This window comes from Sarcophilus harrisii, chromosome 2, assembly GCF_902635505.1.
Source record: "Sarcophilus harrisii chromosome 2, mSarHar1.11, whole genome shotgun sequence".
NCBI lineage: Eukaryota > Metazoa > Chordata > Mammalia > Dasyuromorphia > Dasyuridae > Sarcophilus > Sarcophilus harrisii.
The window spans coordinates 164,046,383-164,068,174 of record NC_045427.1 but is presented as its reverse complement, the minus strand read 5'-3'; the positions used below and the strand labels follow the sequence as shown (position 1 = coordinate 164,068,174).

General features: G+C 31.7%; 1 protein-coding gene and 1 long non-coding RNA gene across 3 annotated transcripts in view; both read left to right on the top strand.

Annotated features, from left to right (window-relative positions):
* PLCB1 (phospholipase C beta 1) overlaps positions 1–21,792 on the top strand; it is an 831,921-nt gene that overhangs the window by 134,991 nt on the left and 675,138 nt on the right. The gene's annotated exons all lie outside the window — the stretch shown is intronic.
* On the top strand, positions 12,620–20,966 carry LOC116421471. The gene is made up of 2 exons (XR_004231837.1): positions 12,620–13,039; positions 19,197–20,966. It is a non-coding gene; the product is annotated as an uncharacterized LOC116421471 (long non-coding RNA).

Here is a 21,792-nt window from a genome sequence, read left to right as displayed (position 1 = left end):
TTCTATTTCACTAATGGATCCAGCATAACCTTTCTTCCTTATTTAGCATTTGAGATGTGATGAGGTAAGTTTCCTCTAGCTAATATTATAGCTAAGTCTCCTTTGAATATCATCCATTTGTGAAATGAAACTTCAAGCTCCAAACCCTAAATTTTTCTCCCAGATTCTCAGTAGCGGCAAATGGCCAAAGATATCAGTAATATTGTACACTGTGGCAGCACTCCAACATCAGACTTAGTTTCCTTGTATGGTGTAAGTGGGAGTAATCATAGAATGTTGTAAAGACTAACATTGCTGTAAGAAGAGGATACCACTTGATTCTATTATCATCTAAGCTTCATACTATTTGTTTTTCTTTTTTTTCTTTTTCTTTCTTTTTTTTTTCTGGTCCTGCAGTCATAAAATCATTCTAGAGTTGTTTACTAAACATGTGATCATTGGTAAGTTACTTCATCTCCCTGATCTTCAGTTTCCTCATGTAGAATATTATTTTTAAATTACTCTGGAGTCATCTCAGAAATTTTTTTTTTTCCTCTCAAAGACCATCATTAGAATGACAAAGATGACCAAAAAAAAAAAAAAAAAAAAAAAAGGAAAGGGTCAGTTGTTGGAAGATTTGTGAGAGGCCAGGTATGCTAATGTATTCTCATGTTGAATTTAATTATTTGTATTAATGTTACATAATGGATATTCAATTTTATATATGGTCATTTCTATTATTATTAAAATGTTCATGTTTTAATGTTTCTAAAGTAAAAAAGTCTTTCTTTTTTTTTAAAGCTTTTTATTTTCAAAACATAAACATAGATAATTTTCAACATTCACCCTTGAAAAACCTTGCGCTCTGTTTCTTTCCCTTCCCTAGACAGCAAGTAACCTAATAGATGTTAAACATGCATTTTTTTTCTACATATTTCCATAATTGTCATGTTGCACAAGAAAAATCAGATCAAAAAGGAAAAAATGAGAAAGAAAACAAAATGCAAGTAAACAACAACAAAAAGAGTGAAAATACTATGTTGTGATCCACAATCAGTCCCCACAGTTCTCTCTCTGGGTGCAGATGGCTCTCTTCATCACAAGACCATTGGAACTGGCCTGAATCATCTCCTTATTGAAAAGAGCCACATTCATCAGAATTGATCATCTCATAATCTTGCTGTTATTGTGTACAATGATCTCCTAGTTCTGCTCACTTCACAGCATCAGTTCATGTAAGTCTCTTCAGGCCTCTGAAATCATCCTGCTGATTGTTTCTTATAGAATAATAATATTCCATAATATTCATACACCATAACCTTCTTCTAGTAGAACCCCCTTTCTACCTCTAGTTTATTTTTTTATATTATCACAATAAAATCAAATTTATCTGTATCCTCTAAGTATATGCATAACAGAGATACAGTTCTCAAGAGTTAAACATTTCATTTTCTCATTATAGGGATGTACATTTTTTTAATTTTTAAAAGAAAGTTATTTTTCTTTCCTTTTTATCTTTTAGTGCTTCTCTGTATATTTGTGAGTTTGGTATCAAATTTTCTGTTTAGCTCTGGTCTTTTCATCAGAAATAAATGAAATTCATCTTTTTCATTGAATCTTTTCCCCTGAAAGATAATGCTTAATTTTGCTGAGTAGTTGATTCTTAGCTGCTATCTAAGTTCCTTTCCCTTTTAAAATATCAGATTCCAGGGCCGTTAATCTCCTAAAGTGGAAGCTTCTAGGTCCTGGATAATCCTGATTGTTGTTCCTCAATATTTGAATTGTTTCTTTTTGGCTGCTTGCAATACATTCTCCTTGATCTAATAATTCTGAAAGTTAGCCATGATATTCCTTGGAGTGTTCATTTTGGGGTCTTTTCCAGGTGATGATGAGTGAATTCTTTCAATGGCTATTTTACCCTTTAGTTCTTAGACATCAGGGCAGTTTTCTTTGATGATTTCATGAAAGATGATATCTAGGCTCTTTTTTCATCATGGCTTTCAGGTAGTCCCATAATTTTTACATTGGCTCTCCTGGATCTATTTTCCAGATCAGTTGTTTCTTCAGTGAAGTATTTTACATTTTCTTCTATTTTTTCATTGTTTTGATTTTATTTAATTGATTCTTGATGTCTCATTGAGTCATTCACTTCCATTTATTCAATTCTAATTTTTAGTGAATGATTTTCTTCAGTTAGCTTTTTTTATCTCCTTTTGCATTTGTACAATTGAACTTTTAAATGAGGTATTTTGTTCAGTGTTTTTTTTCCCATTTCACAATTTCAGTTTTTCAATGAGTTGGTTTCTTTTTCAAATATATCTTATAAAGAGTTGTATGCTTTTTTCCATTTTATCAAATCTATTTTTAAGGAATTATATGATTTTTCCATTTCACTAAATCTGTTTTTTAAGGGGTTTTCTTCAGATAATTTCTGTTTCCTTTTCCAGACTCTCCTGCAAAGTTCTCATTTCTTTTCCCTATTTTTCTTCACTCTTTTAATATCCTTTTTGAATTCTTTTACAAGACTCTTGTGACATGAGGATCAACTCATATCAGCTTTTGAGGCTTCATCTGGAAATGATTTGCCATTAGTGTCCTCAGAGTTTGAGGTCTTTTCACTGTTTCCATAAAGGCTATCTATGATCAGAGTTGTTTTTGCTTTTTGCTCATCTTAAAGGATTGATCTAAAGGCAAAGAAGAGATTGCCCCAACCTTCCTCTATAGATGACAGCAGCTTCCTTCTGGGGCTTGGTGGGCATGGCCAAGTCCCTTGTTATCTTGGGATTCAGAACCTTACTAATTTGCCTTTTGTATTTGCATTGGATATCTCATAGCTAATCTGTTGAGCCACTGGCTTCTGAACCACAGCAGAGTATCCAACCTTGATGTATTTCAGCTGAGTTTCCCAGTAGATTTCCTGGTGTATGGACACCATAGTGCCCTGGCTCCGTGTGCTGTGCTCAGCTACCTCCCCCATACTCAATTGAAACAGACCTTTTCTGAAGTTCTTCCAAAGCATATTCTGCTGGAAATTTGTTATACTCCAAATATTTGTGGGTTCTGTCTCCAAAGCCAGTACAGAGACTTGATCTGATGTTGATCTGAGGGATGCCAGGAAGAATTCAGATAAAGATCTGTATGATCTCTACCATCTTGGTCCTATGTTTTTCAAATGTTTTTTAAAATGATTAATTAGATAACTTGAAGATATATTTCACATTTGTGAAACTTATGGCATATCAATGTCAACTATTAAGACTAATATTATTATTATGAAACAGGTAGAAATCATTCTATTATTGTTTTATATTTAGTGTTATATGGATTACTATTATTATTAAGCCAGAAGCTAAACATAATACTCCTATCAGTTATTGTCAACCTTTGGATTACCTATCATATAAGTGAATGGAAATGGTGTCTGATTTAAAGATGAGAAAATAAAATTATTTAAACTCCAAAACTTTTGTAGTGAAGGTTGTTAATTTTCCACCATTTAGCTAAATATATTGCGACCCAGCTACCTTGCAAATTGTGTCCCTCTGTGTATGAAATCCTTAAAAATTCTGCCTCCTTTGAAAATGAAACATGCATTTTAGAACCTTCAACCCACAGTTCCAAGAGTATAAAATAGGTAATGTTCTAATTCATTATAATATAACCATAATGATAGTACTAGAAGGCATGTGTATGACTTCATTATTTTCATTTGAATAATTGATCTTTTAAGTCAATTTAAGTTAAATATTTTAAATTAGGTCTCATGTTAGATATAGTCTTTGTTTTCAACATGTTAATAATGTGATTGGAAATATGTGTACTAGCTTGAAAAATGTGGAACAATTCTAAAGAGATATATACATGTACATATATGCATACATAAGATATGGTAGCAATTTTGTGTAAATGCTGGAGGGGGGACTGAGGGTAATTGAAAATAGGTTTTAGATATCTTGGTAAGATTCATGGCAGATAGTAGTTTTTGTGGTAGACTTAAAAATTACTATAGGATCTAGATAAAGAAGTGGGGGAAGAGAAGAATAACAATGTTATGTCAGCATTCTTGTAGGTGTCAATTAATTCTGAAAAGATTGCCAAAAGAAATGAGCTCTTGGAGCTTTAGCAGAGAATGGCAAGAAGATATATTCTTGTTTAAAGGTATAGAGGAGATCTTTTAGTTATATTTGATGACGATCTGGAGTCCCATTTTGTTAATATTTACTAAACATAGTAACTTTTTGAAGTTTTAGATTGATAAATCCAAATATCTTAAGTTCTTTAAACTAGACAATTATAGCCCAAATGAAGGTTTTCATATATTTCTTATGCAGTCTTTACTCTGATTGTTTTTGTTTTAATGCAGGTAATACATGCTATTTATAGATTGCCAGCTGTAACCTTATTGCAAAATCTTTCATGCTACAAGGATTGCCCCTTACTGATAATCTGTGCATATGCTATCCCAACACATTATGGTGTATTAGTTATATTTTGTCCACTCAAGTTCCTCATCATGCCTACATGAGAGTCTTTTACTTAAAATATATTTCAGTGTACTAGGAAGTCAGTATGTTTCAAAGTTTGTATATTAAATTAGAAGTTTTGACAATGGGCCTGATGAAAGGTAAGTGTCTTTCCAAAAACCTGTCTAAATAAATTCAGAGAGACTTAATACCATAAAATTGATCACAAAGTGACTCAATTAAATCCAATATCTAATTAATATCTACTTTCTGCAAGATTCTGAGCTATGCTATGAACTCTGGGGCAATTCATTTATTGTAATCTGTAAAAAAGAGACAAGTATAATACCAGAGAGATGGAAGAGATGACTTTAGATAGTTCAGCTATACCTCTGTGGAATGTCAAAACTGTATACATTAACAATTTAAGGAAACTATATATATATATATATATAAAACCAGCACCATACATACCAAAGGAACTGGCAAACAAATAGCCCAGACAGATGCTAAAGTAGACTTGAGAAACAGCATGTTTGTCATGTAGAAAAGATGACTACAATGTGATGGGATACCTAAAGTGGGACATTAGTAGTAGCTTTCCTAAAGATTCCTAAGTCAAATTTTTTTTTTTTTTTTTGCATCTTTGTGCTTGCCAGCATGTCCTATTTCTATTTCGGTTATCACTTATAGGCTGAAGGAGAAATAAGATTCACACTTCACTGTCTTTCCTGTTGTTGATGAATTCTTATCTCTTTCCTTTTTTTGTCTTTCATTTCTAAGAATTTTAGTATTTATTTTAAAATTTTGATTTCCAGATTCATTTGTCAGAACCCTTCCCCTACACTGAGAAGGCAAGATTGTCAATCCATTATATGTACTGTCATGTAAATTAATATTTTCATGTTTAATCATGTTGAAAAAACAGAAAAATATAGAAAGTTAGGAAAAATATATTTCAATCTGCACTCATAATTTACTGGTTCTCTCTCTGGAAGTGGATAGCATTTTTCAAAATGAGTCCTTTGGAATTTGGAATTTTTCAGAATCATTGTTCTAAGTAGATAAGTCTTTCAAAGTTAATCATTGTTATATTGCTAGTCCTGAGTGTAGCGTTCTCCTGGTTCTGTTTATTTCATTTTGTATTACTTCAAATGTTTTCCCCAGATTTTCTGAAACCATCCCCCTCATCTTTTCTTATAACAATAATAATTGATCATAACCATAAGAACAACTTAGCCATTTCCCAACCGATATACAGCTATTCAATTTCCAAGTCTATGTTGCCACAAAAAAAGAGCTTCTTTCCTTTTTTCTTTGATCTCTTTGGGATATAGACCTATTAGTGGTGTTGCCAGGTCAAAGACTTTGTACCATTTAATATTCCTTTGGGCATAGTTCCAAATTGTTTGTAGAATGGTTAGATCAGTTCAGACCTCATTAGTGTACTTATTTTCCCATATGCACTCCAGCGTTTGCTGTTTTCCTTTTCTGACATATTAGTCAACTTAATAGATTTGAGGTGGTACCTTAGTTTTGTTTTACTTTGTATTTCTCTAATAATTAGTGATTTAGAGCATTTTTATATGAGTATAACTTGATTTTTTTTCTTACCTAGTTTAACTTGTTCAGATACTTTAAAAAAAAGAGGAAAACATCAAGACACATGATAATACTTTAAAATCTTATAATATTTTAAAAGTAGTGTTTATTGAAAGTATGAAAAGAATAATTATAATAACACTCTGAAAATTTTGGGTATCTTTCTCTTTCTTTTGTAAGCTATTCTGTATGGAACTCTCAGATCTACAACCCAGGTATATAACTAGCTCTCTTCTTTTTTTCACTTGAATTACACAAACTATATGAATGAAAATACTTTTCACTTTTAATAACAAAGTATCAGATTTTTCTGCTATATTGCTCTTTGCAGGTCACTTGATTTTTGTTGCCTTGGAAATATTTAACCATTGTTAAGTAATTTAACCCTGACAAATTTCCCTCACTGAGTTCTATAAAATAAAAATCAGGGGTATTTATGCTTACTTAAAGATCCAGTAGTGGGAAATGCATATATTAAAGGAGAATTGTTCTATTAATTAAAATTATAGACATACATAATGGATTTTTGTCACTATTTCAGAACATGGAACTAATGAGGCCAATGTCATTGTGAGTTAGTTAACTTTTCTCAGTTCACTAGCTACAAATGGAACCTCTAATCCCCATTATTAGTATTTATAACTGAACATTGTTGGTTCTAAATTGAAAAAGGAAGAGAGTGGGAGTAATTGATTGTACAACCATCTCTACTTCTAAAAATGTCATTTTTAACACAAAGTCTAGCTTTATAAAATCAGTACAAGTTTCCATGGAAAGAAATTAATATATATGATAATAATTTATGTTGTTTATTGAGACACACATGGTTAAGAAACTATGTTACTTACTTAATGGATTGATAAAACTTGTAAAATTATGATGGAAATTGAAAATAATGACTGGAATCTCTTTATTAGATTTATTTCAATGCAAGTTAATAGACATTTTAAACTAAATACTCTGACTGACATAGTGATATACATTCTGACAAGGATATATATTCTGACATGTATGACATAACCTTGCAAAATTCTTTTTTTTTTTTTTGAGACTATTTCACCCCAACTAGAAGTACAGCAGCTATTCATTGGCTTGATCCATCTGATGATTGACATACAAGCTTTAATTTGCTCTGTTTCTAACTTGAGCTGGTTCACCATATTGATACTTAAATCAATGTAGAATCTTGATGCATTTCAGCATTATTGCATTTGGTTCCCCACTATTAATGATTATCATGTTTAACTAACTTGGGGCAATTTAAAGGAACTAGATAAATGAGAGATAATGTGGTTTCAAATCTGCATAAGTTGTGTAGGAATTGAGAATAACAGAAAGGAAATTTTTGATATCTTAGTAAGATTTTCTAGAAGTTATTGGACTTAATCTTACAAAAATCTAAAAGAACTTGTAGACTGGGAGGTGGCCAGCCCTCCTTTTTTCACAAGTATATGTGAAATGAATACAGTGCAGTTGTTAAGGAGTGCTAACAGCTTTGGGAGTAATGGGAGGCAAGAAAGTCCTCATATAAAACGTAAGATATGTTTTGAATGAAATAGGGATTCTAAAAGATAAGTATGAAATGGGAATATATTTCAGTGGGAACAGGGAATGATGGGGGCATCCTAAGCAAAGACATGGAGAAAGGTGTGAGGAAAAGTATTAAGGAAGTCTAGTAGGCTAGATTGTAAACTGCATAAAGGAGAATATGGAAAGATATTTTGGAGACATGTTAAAAGGCCTTAACTATTAAACATAAAGAGGCATTTGTATTTGATCTTAGAGAGCCCACTGGAGGGTTAGTTTGGTTTTGCATAGGATTATCATGGTCAGATCTGATATTAAAGGAAATCACTTTGGCAGTTCTATGAACAGTATTGGCAATTACATATTCAATCCAATCTCATAAACAGTTATTAAACACATTACTGGGCACCATGCTATGTGAAGAAAATAAAAGTAATAATAATAAACAAATTTAATAATGATAATAATAATAATTTAAAAAATATAGTCCCTGCATTCAAGGAGTTTACACAGTAAAGAAAGAACTGTGTAAATTATTTAAATACATTAAATTATATAAATCCACTTATTGCTATAAATATAAATACTCATTACATTTAATCATTAAAGAGAATTATTTCTGGGTTTTATAAAATGATTCATAGAACATATTGGCATAAAATTTATAGCTAAAAATATTTAGATATAACCTATTCCAATCTCATCCTTTAATCCATTAAAAGCAAATCAAGATTGAGGGTGAACTTGAATGAAATCATACATCTGCCACCCAACAGAACCAGGTGTGAAACCTAGCTACAGAAACATTGTTTATTTGATAATAATATTTTCATGATATAAGATTCAGGTTTTGTCAAATTAGTTGATTTGCTCAAAGGCACACACCTAGTAAGTGGCAGAGCCAGGCAAAACCCAGTTAATCTGACTCAAAACACAATGCTTTCTATACTAAATCCAAATGCAAACTTAGTATCTACTTCAAATTGGGAAATTTACTTATTAATTTTTTCTGATATCTAAATAAATGGGCCTGAAAATTTTGTTTTATATCAACTTACAAAATATTTTCAAAATGTTACTCCTTTATTTTTTTTTTTACTTTGAATCTCCTTCTCAGAGCGAAAATTGAATAATCCAACTAAAATTATAGGATTTCTTTTTTCCCCATTTTAAAGCATGCCAAATTAACTTTGTCATTTATATCACATGTCCAACTTTATAATAATGCTATTTAATGTGGAAGATCCTCAAGTGAGAGTTGGAAGTACACTGGAACATGAAAAGATTAAACTACCATATTGAGACAATACTGCTTTATTATTGGTTATAACAGAGTTGGTTCATATCCCCTTACAGGTTCTTTATATTGAGTTCTCTCAGACACAAAGAAATAATGCTATTTCAAATAAAAGATAAGATGTCATAAGTAATGAATATGCACACAAATAAATTAGTATCTGTTTTGAAATTAGCCATTTACTTCTCCAGGGAGAAATCTACCAAAAAAAAAAAAAAAAAAAAAGGCATTCATTTTTTGAGTTTCCACAAGTGGTAATTTTGATTTCCAATTGCTTATATCTTGATGGTCTTTAACCTGAAGTCACTGCAAGTTTAGGTTTAAGTAAAGTTCATAAATTAGACCTATAATCTTTTTTGAAAAATGCTTTTCCATTCCTCATCTTTCTGTATTGTTTATCTGGATGCCTATAAAAAGAAAGACAATAAATTTCAGTCAATTAACTCAAGATAATTAACCCAAAGAGAGTTAAAATGATTGGTAGAGTTGGAGAAAATTTGAAGTATTTGCTACTTTAGTTACAACACGTACCTTAAATAAGTAAATATCATGCAAAATATAAATAATTACTCACCACAATGCTTTCACATTTATTGTTTCATTTGGCCTTTTAGCAACATTCTAAGAAAGAAAACAGAAGTATTATTATCTTCATTTTGCAGGAAACTAAAGACCAGTTAAACGTCTACAGCCACATGGTTACAAAGGTAGATTTAAAACACAAGTCTCTCTTTCTCCAAGTCAACTCTCTGCTTAGTGGCATATTGGCTGCTGATGTATAGAAGCAATATCTTGTTTTTCTAAAGTGGGAGGACAAAGGAAATCAGACTCTCCAAATTGAATCAATCATGTTTTATTCTCACAAGACTCAAATACTAACTTTCACTTCCCTACCACATATTATATGTCCAATTTAATTCATTATCTCTTCTTTCTAATCCTTGTTGGAAATTACATTAGTTAAAAGGTAGGGGTTTGCAGTAAGAGACTACTTTTAAGTAGGAGAATTACCTTTAACTTAAAACAAGGAACTCCAGCTAGCAATTATTATTATAGGATTTACATGTAACTAGAGCACATACATTCATCTTTAGTTGAGGAGTAGAAAACTATTCCTAGTCAGACTCTGTTCCTAACCCTTCAAAGAGACAAAAAAAGAGACAGAACTGGATAGAATGACTGATAGATCAATGAGTGCATTCCTCCCTGTGACATCAACCACTGATACCCATGCTTATCTAGATGACTCATGAGTGAAGTATTTCAAAGGTGACTGGAGTATTTTAGTTGGCTCCCCTTGCTCTCTTGAATGTAAAATAGGGCATTCAGCTTCTAATACTGCTCAAACCTCTCTCATACAGAAGCAAAATCAGGATTTCCTAGGCCAATCATTTGTGCTTCTTTCTTTCAGAAGTATTAGAATGGACACCCACAGAACTAGGTTTTAAACAGAGCAAATTGTAATGTATCATTGAATCCTTTCTGTGTGTAATGGTTGAAGGTTTGTATAATTAATAAATCTGTAGTGCTAGATGAATGTATGAATGAATAGAGTAAGTAAAACTGTTTTCTTTTCCTCTCAGTAATCTCTACAAAGTTGGGGCTATTGAAAACCTAATTATAGCTGTAGAAGTTTCTTTAAGTGATGAGAATTAGATAAAGCTTAACTGATTGCTTCCTTAAGGGAAGCATTAGAAGTAGTTACAATGAATAAGATTAATGTTATTCAATGCATTTTGTCAACATGGTAGTGGTACTTGGAGACTACTCAGTGAGAACTGAACAAATTGGAAGCCATTTTTTCTTCCTCATGGCTATATCTCCTGAGAATTATAATGCTATCATTATACATAAATCACCTGTCATGAGCAGAGAGAATATAAGATAGATAGATAGATAGATATATCACCTGTGTATATGCTATGGTGATATGGTAGTCATTCAAATGTTTGTTAACTTAAATTTGATTGGTTAACCATGCTATGCCGTCTTTGCCTTAATTTTTTGGAATTCCAATCAATGTGTGATAGTAGTGAACCATGATACTCCTTTTTTATTTTCCAGATAATTTTTATAACCTGTAATATTCACAAGAATTTTAGGAAAAGTAATATCTTTTCATATAAAATATTTTTGGGATCTCTATTCTGAGGTATTAATGGAAATATAAGAGAATTCAAGAAAAAAGTGAGAACAGTGTTGACATATACTTATAAAATAGAAACATAAGATTATATTAGGAGCTTTTGGTAAGAAATAATCCTTTCCAACTATTAAAAGACAAAGGAATACTGTTACCTATGCTTGTTGAGAGGTTAGGAGAGGCAAGATCACAGAGGGATCTATCTCTATGGTAGTATTATAGTCCTGCACTGGCTCTGATATAAAAACCAGTCTTTCAATATTGCTGAGGTTATCTTGAGCAGAGTAGAGGAGAGCCAACAATGTATCTTAATTCCTACCATCATCTTTCCATTTGGAATGATGGAACATTTATGAATATTCTTCCTCTAAGATTTTTCCAGTTGGACATTCTAAAAATCATCTAGGGAGCATCCACCTCAGTATGCCTTCTGTTCATGGAAAAGTAAAGAAAGGCATGGAATGAACAAAATGTTCAATATTCTTTCTGCATGACATCCTGTCCCTTCTTTTAGTGATGGTACTATCTGTCTGTCATCCTACCTCTATCCCAACACCCTATGCCTGGAATGCAGTATCTCTTTACCACTGTCTGATTCTCTAACTTTCTCACAAAACTGAGTCCAGATGCCACTTTCTACATGAATATTTTCCTTATCTTTCCCCTAATAATTCCCTAGCAATTATTCCTGAATTATTTTTATATTTGTTTTTATTTATACATTTACATATTCTTTTTCATTAGAGTAGATAGTTTTATTTTTGCCTCTGTATCTCTAGCCTCTAGATCAGCTAGAGGTATATCCTTAATTTAATTAAGGATCAGCTATCCTTAATTTAATTAAGGATTAAGGATATTTAATTAAGGATATTTCTTATTTTAGATTTGAACAAAATCTGCCATATTCTTTATGGGAGAATTATATTAATCTGGGATTTACTCTGTGGATGAGGGAAGCAATGTCTGCTGGAGAGTCCAAGGTACCTGAAGAAGAAGAAAATCCAAAAACCCAAGAGGAAACCTACCTTTAACTAAAACCAAATAAAAATAACCATTTTGTATCAATAGGACACTCTTATGTCCCAGCCACTATTCTTCACTTTGCAGGGGACCTAAGCCTCAATTCATTTTGATGTACAATACTCTCTTCTATTTCAAGAAATGTAAAGCCATGTCCTAAAGCATTCATTTTAAAGGAAGAAAAACAAACATTATGGGTATGATTAAAAATTATACATCTATTGAATTTTACATAAAGATAAAACCTGAGTAATTATTGGGAAAAGTTTTCCTTACATATTTTTATGTCACATCTTTACCACTGAGGTTTGAATATGGATATAAATGTCGAATTTTAACACGAAAGAAATAATTTAGAGTTTACTGATTTCTGCTCACTGCTCTTTTTGTTCATTCATTTTAGTCATGTCCAGTTCTTCACAATCCATTTTGAAGTTATCTTGGCAAGACGACCAAAAAAAAAAAAAAAAAAAAAAAAAAAGGACCAGTTTGCTATTTTCTTCTCCATTTCATTTTATAGATGAGGAAACTGAGGGAAAGAGGGCTAAGTGACTTACCCTGAGTCACACAGCTAGTAAGTTCTCAGGCCAGATTTGAACTCATCTTCCCAACTCCAGGCCTAGACTCTTATGCACTGTTTCACTTATTTTTCTTCAGTACTTTACTCTTAACCTAGACTTCCATTTATCACTAATGTTAGTTTTTTCTACTACAGTTCAGTTTCAGTTGCTAACTTGGATATTGTTACTTTAATCATTTTACTTATCCTTTTCATACTGCAAGCTGCCATTCTATAATCATAAGAGTTGTTTATTTTGACTTTTATAAAGAACCTGTATTGCTTGTGAGTATTTTGTCCAAAACTCTGTCATCTTATAGATAGGAAGACTTTTACAACAGTGCATGTATTTTCTATGCTATGGCCATGTTATCTATATATAACCTTAAAATATTTTGTTTTTTCTCGTCAGAAATGATAATGGATTGCTGAAAAATACATTAACTGATGTAAGTTCTTTAATGCAATTCTACTATTTTGCATCATTTTGATATACAATTATTTTCTCCAGATGATTGTTATTAAAATGAAACAATGTTTATATTCAATATTTTGTAACAAATAATCTATTTATATATGGGCAGAAATTTTATATGAATATACATATGTATGTATGTATGTATGTATGAGATAGGATTCAGATTCCAGTTTCATGACTCAAAATCAAGCATTCTTTTTACTATAATGTGAAATATAAGCTAGCTCCCTGAAGGGCCTCAGGGTCAGCCAGATCAGGATAAATCAAAGTTCTTGGTCTTTAGGGGGAGAAGTGAAGGAGACAGACAAACTGCCACAAGGGTCGCCAAGATGTATCTTGGATTCTACAATCCAAAGTCACCAACTTCTCTCCTCCTTTTCCTGCCACAAAGTGCCTCTGGCCTGTCTTACCCCACCCTTTAAACCTTGCTTACAATTATCTTTACACCAAACATTCAGCAAACTCCAATGGTGAGAAGAACCATTTATCCAAACATATGCTAATAGTCATTGTCTCATAGTGAATAGGTAATTAGCTTTAAGTGTTTGGTTGTCTGATTCAAGTACACCTATTCATTGTTTCAACTCTCTACATTACACTACATTATCTCTTTCCTTTTTTTGCCCAAAGAAATATTTTTCTTTTTTCTTTTAAAAAAATGATATAAATGACAATAATAATTTATTATAATGATATAATGATTTTTTAAAAATAATAATGGTATACAAAATACATGAAAAGAGATTTTCAACATTCACCTTTGCAAATCCTTGTGTTAAACATTTTTCTTTCTACCTTCCCCTTCCATCTTCTCCTAGGTAGCAAGTAATCTAGTCTGTATAAGTTAAACATGTTAAATTCTTCTAAAAGTATTTCCACATTTATAATAATGTACAAGAAAAATCATATCAAAAGGGAAAAAAGGAGAAAGAAAAAAAATAAGGAAACAAAAACAATAACAATAAAAGTGAAAAGTACTATTTAGTCTCTATAGCCCTCTCTGAATGTAGATGCCACTTTCTATCACAAGTCCATTGGAATTGATTTGAATCATCTCATTGTTGAAAACAGCCAAGTCCATTACATTGATCATCACATAATTTTGTTGTTGTAGTATAAACTGTTCTCTTGGTTCTATTTACTTCACTTAGCATTGGTTCATTCAGTTCACTTAGCATAAGTCTTTCCAGACTTCTGAACTCAGCCTGATCATTATTTCCTATAGAACAATAATATTCCATTCATTCATATACCATAACTTATTCAGCTATTTTCTAAGTAATAGGCATCTACTCGTTCCTTGCTACTACAAACATGCTATTGACAATTTTGCACGTGTATCCTTTTCCCTTTTTTATGATCTATTTGGGATACAGGCCCAGTAAAGACACTACTTGGATCAAAGGGTATGCATAGTTTGATATTCCTTTTGCCTGAAGAAATTACTTCTCAAGTTAGCATGTTGAGGAAGATTTGAGGAGTAGTTTGTGCAGGGGAGAACTTGGCTTCAAAATATATTATAATCTATAGATAGATGTCTTTTCTAATTAACTTTTTATTTTTATACCCAATACAGATATCCTAAGATTGAAAAGAATTGTGTTTTTTTCCCCTTGATATTTGACTAATGATGAACAGGGTAATTTATATAATTTATATTTATTTTTAGGTTTAACTTTTAAGTCATTATACAAAGCCATTTTTTCTTGATGCTCATTCAATGTTTACGTATGTTGTATACACATTTATCATATTTTAGTCCTTTTTACCAAGTGAAATATTAATTTAAAATATTATTGTCATAAATCTCATTTTCTCCTTAGTTTTTTGTTTGTTTCTATTTTTTCTTTTTCTATTATATGAATAGATTTTGGATAGCTGGCATTTTTTCTTTTCAATATTTAGATTTTTTTTAAACACAAGTACCTACCTGTGGTAATAATGGGACCCTGAAAGTGTTTCCTGATCCTATTTACTAATAATTTTGTACTAGTACGCTGTACTCCCATGAATTTGAACTTAGAGATTGGCTTTGGAACAGCAGGGAGATAATAAAAAAATAGAGAAAACAGTCATGATGCCTTCTTAGTGTTAGCATTTATATATCTCCTTAGAATTTTAAAACCTTTAGTGAATCTTATTTCAGTTGAGGAGAAGTTTGGTATAATGAATCTCTGGCTGACTTTGGAATCAGAATGATTTGAGTTCCAACTTGGCTCTGATATATTGTCAATGTGACTATAGTCAATTCATTAAAGTTGTCATTGGCCTCGGGCAGTTTCTAAGACCAGAAGGCAATAACAAGGATAATAATAATTAATAATAATAATAGCTAGCATTTAAATAACTCATTATTTATCAATCACTGTATTAATTACTTTACAAATATTATCTCTTTGATACTTACTACAACCTTGCAAGGCAGCTGGTACTATTATTATATCCTCAGATAATAAGACTCAAGTCTTCTTGATACCAGGCCTGGTGCTTGATCTACTTTGCCATCTATGTGCTGATTTGCAGAGGTGATGGGACTTTACATACCTAAAGTTCCCTATCCAGATGAAATCAGAAATCTTAACTCTCTGTTTCCACTCCTTAAATAAAAGAAAAAAAATTTATGTCATTATTTCCTTTTACCTAAACTAAAAAAGGAAAGACAAGTTGAAAAACTGTGGAGGAAATTAGAATCCCCATGTAGTTGGGAGAGAATCTTAAAAAGGTTCTGGATCTTATTTTGTTTCAAACAATAGAATAACTTTTCAGATATCCTCTCCTCATTTAGAAGTCTTTTTTTTTTGGGGGGGGGGAGGAGGGCGGGGAGGAAAATGTAGGAGTCATATGCTTATGTACTTATTTGTATTATGTACTCCATTTGTATGAACAGTGGAAATTGTTCAGTGGAAATCTCATTAATGACAGTGACCAGTCTTGTTCTGAGAGAAGAAATATTGAAACACATTTCCTTTATCTTAGTAAAGAGTGTAGTGATACTGAATGCACTGTGAGATGCTGTCACTTTTGTTGTTCATTTTGTTTAAATATTTTTCTTAGTTACAAGGGAAGTTTCAAGTTAGAAGATAGCTGTAATATAAAATAAAAGTTATCATTAAATATTACCAATGTAAATAATTCAATTAAAAACCTTTCTTCTTTCAATGCATATGTTATATGAAATCTGTAGCCAAATGTAGTCTTTAGAATGTCAGTTGTACATTCCTTTTTTTAAAGGAATGTGAGTACATCTAATGGCAGCTATCTAGGACTTGTACATAGGGAATCATTGGCAAAATTATTTTTCTTAAGTCTTTATAATAAAATAATAGCCTTGTTCTCATCTTTTCAGGTAAGATGTTAGTACTGAGAAATGAAATTAAAGAGATTGATAATATTATTATTAGGTAACCAGAGATGAAACAAATACATAACTAGATTAAATAAGCAATTGGTAGGAGAAACCCATTAAGTAACATAGTCTCTTTAATTGTATATTGATAAAATTCTGAAAAAGAAACTAAAGAAAATGAAGAAAGGTAATTTAGTACTTGGTAATAATAATGAGAACCACTGTGGGATAGCTGAGAGTAGAAGTTATTGATTGGTAAAATGGCTGTGAAAGCTTTTCCAAGATTCTGATTATGTAGCATTATTAATGCAAAATTGGCTTTAAAGATTTTAAAAGGTGGTGAGTAGTGACAGCTTTTAGAAATAAAAGGAAGACATTTTCAGGAATGTTTGTGGTAGATTACTTGGCTAAGTGCCATTATTGTCTACGGATGATTCCTGTGTGATATTGTCAGCTCACTTTTCCATAACTTTATTTCTCTTTTAATACTGAGTAAACTATTTATGGTAAATGTCTCATTTCAAGCCTATAAACAAATGAAGTGTCATCTCATCTTCTCAATAGCTTCCATTAAGCTCCAAATAATGCCAACACATTATACCTTCTAGGATTTGAGAGGAAGTCCAGACATACTAATAAAATTACATAGGAGTATTAGATGGCATTGTAATGGGGCCATGACTACCCCATGGAAAAGATCCATATGACCATATATTTAGGGGTAGAAAAGATCTTAGTAATTATCTGGTTCAAAGCTTCTTAATTATGTATCACAACCTCATATAGGGTCATGTAAATGAATGTGGGGGTAGCAAAATTATGATTTAGTATCAATAAATGATTCATGTACTTATTTTATTATATACTTTATTTTATTTATACTATATAGCTAGAATCTAATAAAAATTTTCTTAGGCAAAAAGGTGTTGAAAATAGAAAAAAATTTAAGAAACCTTAAATTCAATTCTCTTGTATTAGAGATTAAAAAAAAAAAACCTTGAAGGTCATAGAAGTTATTTCTTGTTAATTTTCACAAGTAAATTATGACCAAACTGGAGTTCAAAACAACATCCTCTAATTCTATATACAACCTTCTTTCCATTGTATCACATTGATCATCATTACATTTTATATTCCCTATTGATGAGATGTCACAAATGATATTCCAAATGGAATCTCCATCTAAGATGTACCTAACACATGCTAGATGTGTTACTCTTGGTTTGTTGCTTAACTTCTTAATTCCCTAATCCACTAGATTATTACAAAATTACAAAATGAGGGAAATAATAACATAATAACATCTCCATATGTGTGGATGGGTGGATGGATAATATACATATATATGTATGTATATTCGATAAATCGATAGATAGCTTAGCATAATGCCTGCACAGAGAAGGTATTAAATAAATAAATCCTCTCTTCTTTCCTTCATTCATTTCATCCTTCATTTACTTAACAGCAATTAGACTATGAGCTATAGAACAATTCCTGAACTGAATTAATAGAGAACTTTTCTCATTGGTATTTGCCTGTAGCAATGAAATTGCACTTTTAGATTAAAAAAGCAGAGACACTGTGGCACTCAGTCCCTGTCTACTCCATGGTAGAGTCGCAAAGTCAGTAAAACTTGAAGTCAAGCTTTGTTTCTGATATAAATCTTTGTAACAATGTAAATGCCTCAGCATTCCAGGCAACTCTCTAAGATTATAAATTAGAAAATGACTTTTTAGTCTGTATTCATGGAAGGAGGTTCTACAGCAGGAGATATGTACTCCAATGCAATCACAAATTTCACTGGCATTCTCCCCTAGCCCCCAAGAATTAAAAAACAAAACAAAACAAAAAATAAAAGCTGACAAATAGCATGGGCTTGAATCTGTGATGATTCAGTGAAGAATTAATTATCTAGTGTTTTCTTCCATTGTGTTAGAATGGTATTAAAGATTTGGAGTTGGTTTTATGGATATAAAATCTCTCTACTATGTAAAAATTCATGATTTTCACAGTAGATACGTGTCTATAAAAATGAAATCTTGTATATATTCATATGAACATAATGCAACTAAAAACTTTCTATGTCTAGCTATATATTCTCTCTCTTATAATACACACTGTGGAATACATGTGCCCTACTAAATTTTAATCCTCTTTAATCTGGAAGAAGGCGATGGCAAACCAGTAAGTTTGAGTATTTTTTCCCTAACAAAAATAAAGAATTAAAAATATAGTGATTCATGTATCCTTTAATTTCTTCATTCAGTTAAGTCAATAAACATTCAATATGTGAAGCCCCAATGTAGTTCCTAATACTAAGTATTAATGTGGAGGCAAGGAGAGTTTTAAAGATATAGGACAATGTCAAAAGCTCAATAATTTATAGAATCATTTTTCTACATCCTGTCAGAAAATATCTAGAGAATCTAGTATGGCTGGAAAAACTTTATTAATATGGAAAAATACAATACATTTGTGAGATTCCAAGCAGGTATCACTTGCTTCTGTGTTAAATTAGTACAGCATTATTTAAAAAAATTCTTCCAACATCAGAAAGGTCTTCAAGGTTGGAAACTTCAGAAGAATATTGACTCTTAAACACCAAAAACAAAAACAAACAAAAAAACAAAAACAAAAAACATACATGAAATAGTGTCAAAGTTAGCTGCAAATCACAAGCTAGTCACTTTTATTTGCCTATGGCTTAAGAGTCTCAGCAGTTAGATAATGATTCTTCTAAAAACAGAGCAGAATCATTGATTCTTTTCTTTTTTTCATCCAGTTACCTAGGTTCTATATGTGGTTATATACTGCCTTCTAATTCTGCCTCCTAATGGACTATTAATCTTATAGAGTTTTGGTGAAAATGTTTGAACTCTGCAGAAAAATCCCCATTGCTGGAAAAAACAACTCCCTGTGCATGCCAAACTGATGGTAAGTCAGAAGCACTACCTTTCTATACAAAGGACACCATTATTTATTCATTTTCACTGCATTAGTGCCACAGAAATTAGGACTAAACTTGAGCTGCCTTAATATAGTAACAAACCCATTTGCCTTCTTTTAATGGATATGTTCTTCAGAATAAATCTAGAAATTGGATGATATTTAAAAAACATAGTTACAATTTATTTCCCAAATAATTTAATTTCATTATAATATCTAGTGAAATGGGTATGAGGAAAAGAGGGGAGAATCTTCTATAATTATAGTTAGCTATAATGCTAATGGGATTTCTAAAATGAAACTGAATCTTTCAAGAGGCATCTAGGCTTCTTGAAGTGTGAGCTAGTTCTCTTCTGGTCATAAAATATGAGCATAAAACAATATGAAGCAATTGCATTGTAGACCTTGGAAGGCCCTTGAAGCTACATAATGGAGGCAAATGTCTAGGTGACCTATTTAAAAAGGAAACTGGGGGTCACAAGTGGCTTATTAAGTTTATATTTAGCTAATCACGGAGGTTAATATTTATACTTTGGCAGTAATAGAACCTGCCATTTAAAACGCTGGCTCCCAGATGAACATATAATAACAATGTATTGATTGTCCCTCTGCCAAGACATGAGTTTAGTCATCTGGATTCTTCCTGCTGTGGTTGAAGAACATTTTAACACCAAGTGAAGAATAAAGAAAGCAGATGAATTATTTTCTTTAGTTGCTGGTCATGGAATTTTAGCTGTGGTTTGTTTAGTTGTTTTATTTCTTCATATGTCACCATATCCCCTACCAAAATCTGTTATTGTGATGTAGAGTTGACCACAGACTATCAAAGACTGTACCAGAACACAAGAAATTCTGGAAGGTCTTACCAAGCTTCAAAATCTTTGAATATAGAATCAGCAAAGCATTATTATTTATATTTAAATTCTCAGTTAATTTTTGGAGGCATCACCATTTTTGTTGACTATTAGCTTATGGCTATTTTTGATAATTGGAAGTAGTGAAACAATTTGCCATACTATGTAGAGTTCTTGATTACTATAGCTGGAAAAAAAAAATTTAGAGATCACCTAGTCCTACCTCATAATTTTGAAAAAGAAAACAAGTCCAAAGGGTTATATGATTTATCCAAGGTCACACAAGTAGAAGTTAAGATATAAGATTGAATCTAGGTTTTTTAATGCATGGTACATTTTCTGTTGCATTACAGATTGATCCAAGAGCACCACTTGTTAAGATCACAATAGGGACTCTTCTTAAGCCGTTGTTTGGCCTAGGTACCCCCTGAGGTTCCTTTGAACTCTGAGATTCTTTGATACTATGACCTTGACAAGTCCTCTGACTCTGGATCTAGTGTTCTTTCTATCACTTGATATTACTGTACTATAGACAATGTGATTAGCATCGTGGAAAGGGATTTCCATGTTTATGAAATCAGATACTTTAAAGTTTGGAGGAATTAAAGAAACTACTACATATATAATGAAGTCATCATTTTAATGAACCTCAGAGGTCATCAACTCCAGATTTTATCACTATAAGTTATACTGTTTTAATCAAGAAGCTAAAATGAATCTAGATAATCTAAAAAATACCACAGAACCTTAGATTCTAAAAGAAAAATAGGGGGGGGAAACCTAATATTATTATAATACATTAGTTTGAGAATTAGAAATTGGGGTCTTTCTTGGGTGCTTGGAGGAAGCAGTCAATATAGCACATTTAAAATACAAACAAAATTGAAATAGCATGCTTCTGGACTATATATCAGCTACATTAACAAACTTTTTATTGCTGCATTCTGTGCCTGATAGGTATTAATTACAAGAATGGGTACTTGGAAGAAATTAAACAATTTTATTAGAGGAAATAAGAGAGAAGGGGAGAATGTTTTTTTTAAAATTTGTAGACACTGGGCAGCTAGGTGGTGCAGTGAATAGAGCACCAGCCTTGAAGTCAGAAGGACCTGAGTTCCAATCTGATCTCAGACACTGAACACTTCCTAGCTGCGTGACCCTGAGCAAGTCACTTGACCCCAATTGCCTCAGCAAAAGAAAAAAAAATGTAGACATTTCTTTCTAATGTCTTCCTCCCTATTCCCCTCAACTAGAGACATCTTTCTTGGAAGCAACTAAACTCTGGCAATGTAAAAAGGAACAACTGATCTGAGAGACCAATTTTAGGTCTGAATAAAAGATAGGCTGCTATAGTACTCTCAACATCAACTAAGGACCAGTTACATTAAGTCAAATAAAGACTAGAATTTCAAGTGTTATAATCAGTGGTGGAGAAATTAAAAAAAAAATTCTTAAATCTCAATGTGATGCCAAACTTAAGATATTAATGTTTCCATAGGTGATGCATACATAATCTCAATTAATAAGGAAATTCACTAATCAGATTCTCCTGCTTTTTAAGCACCCCAATAAAATGGG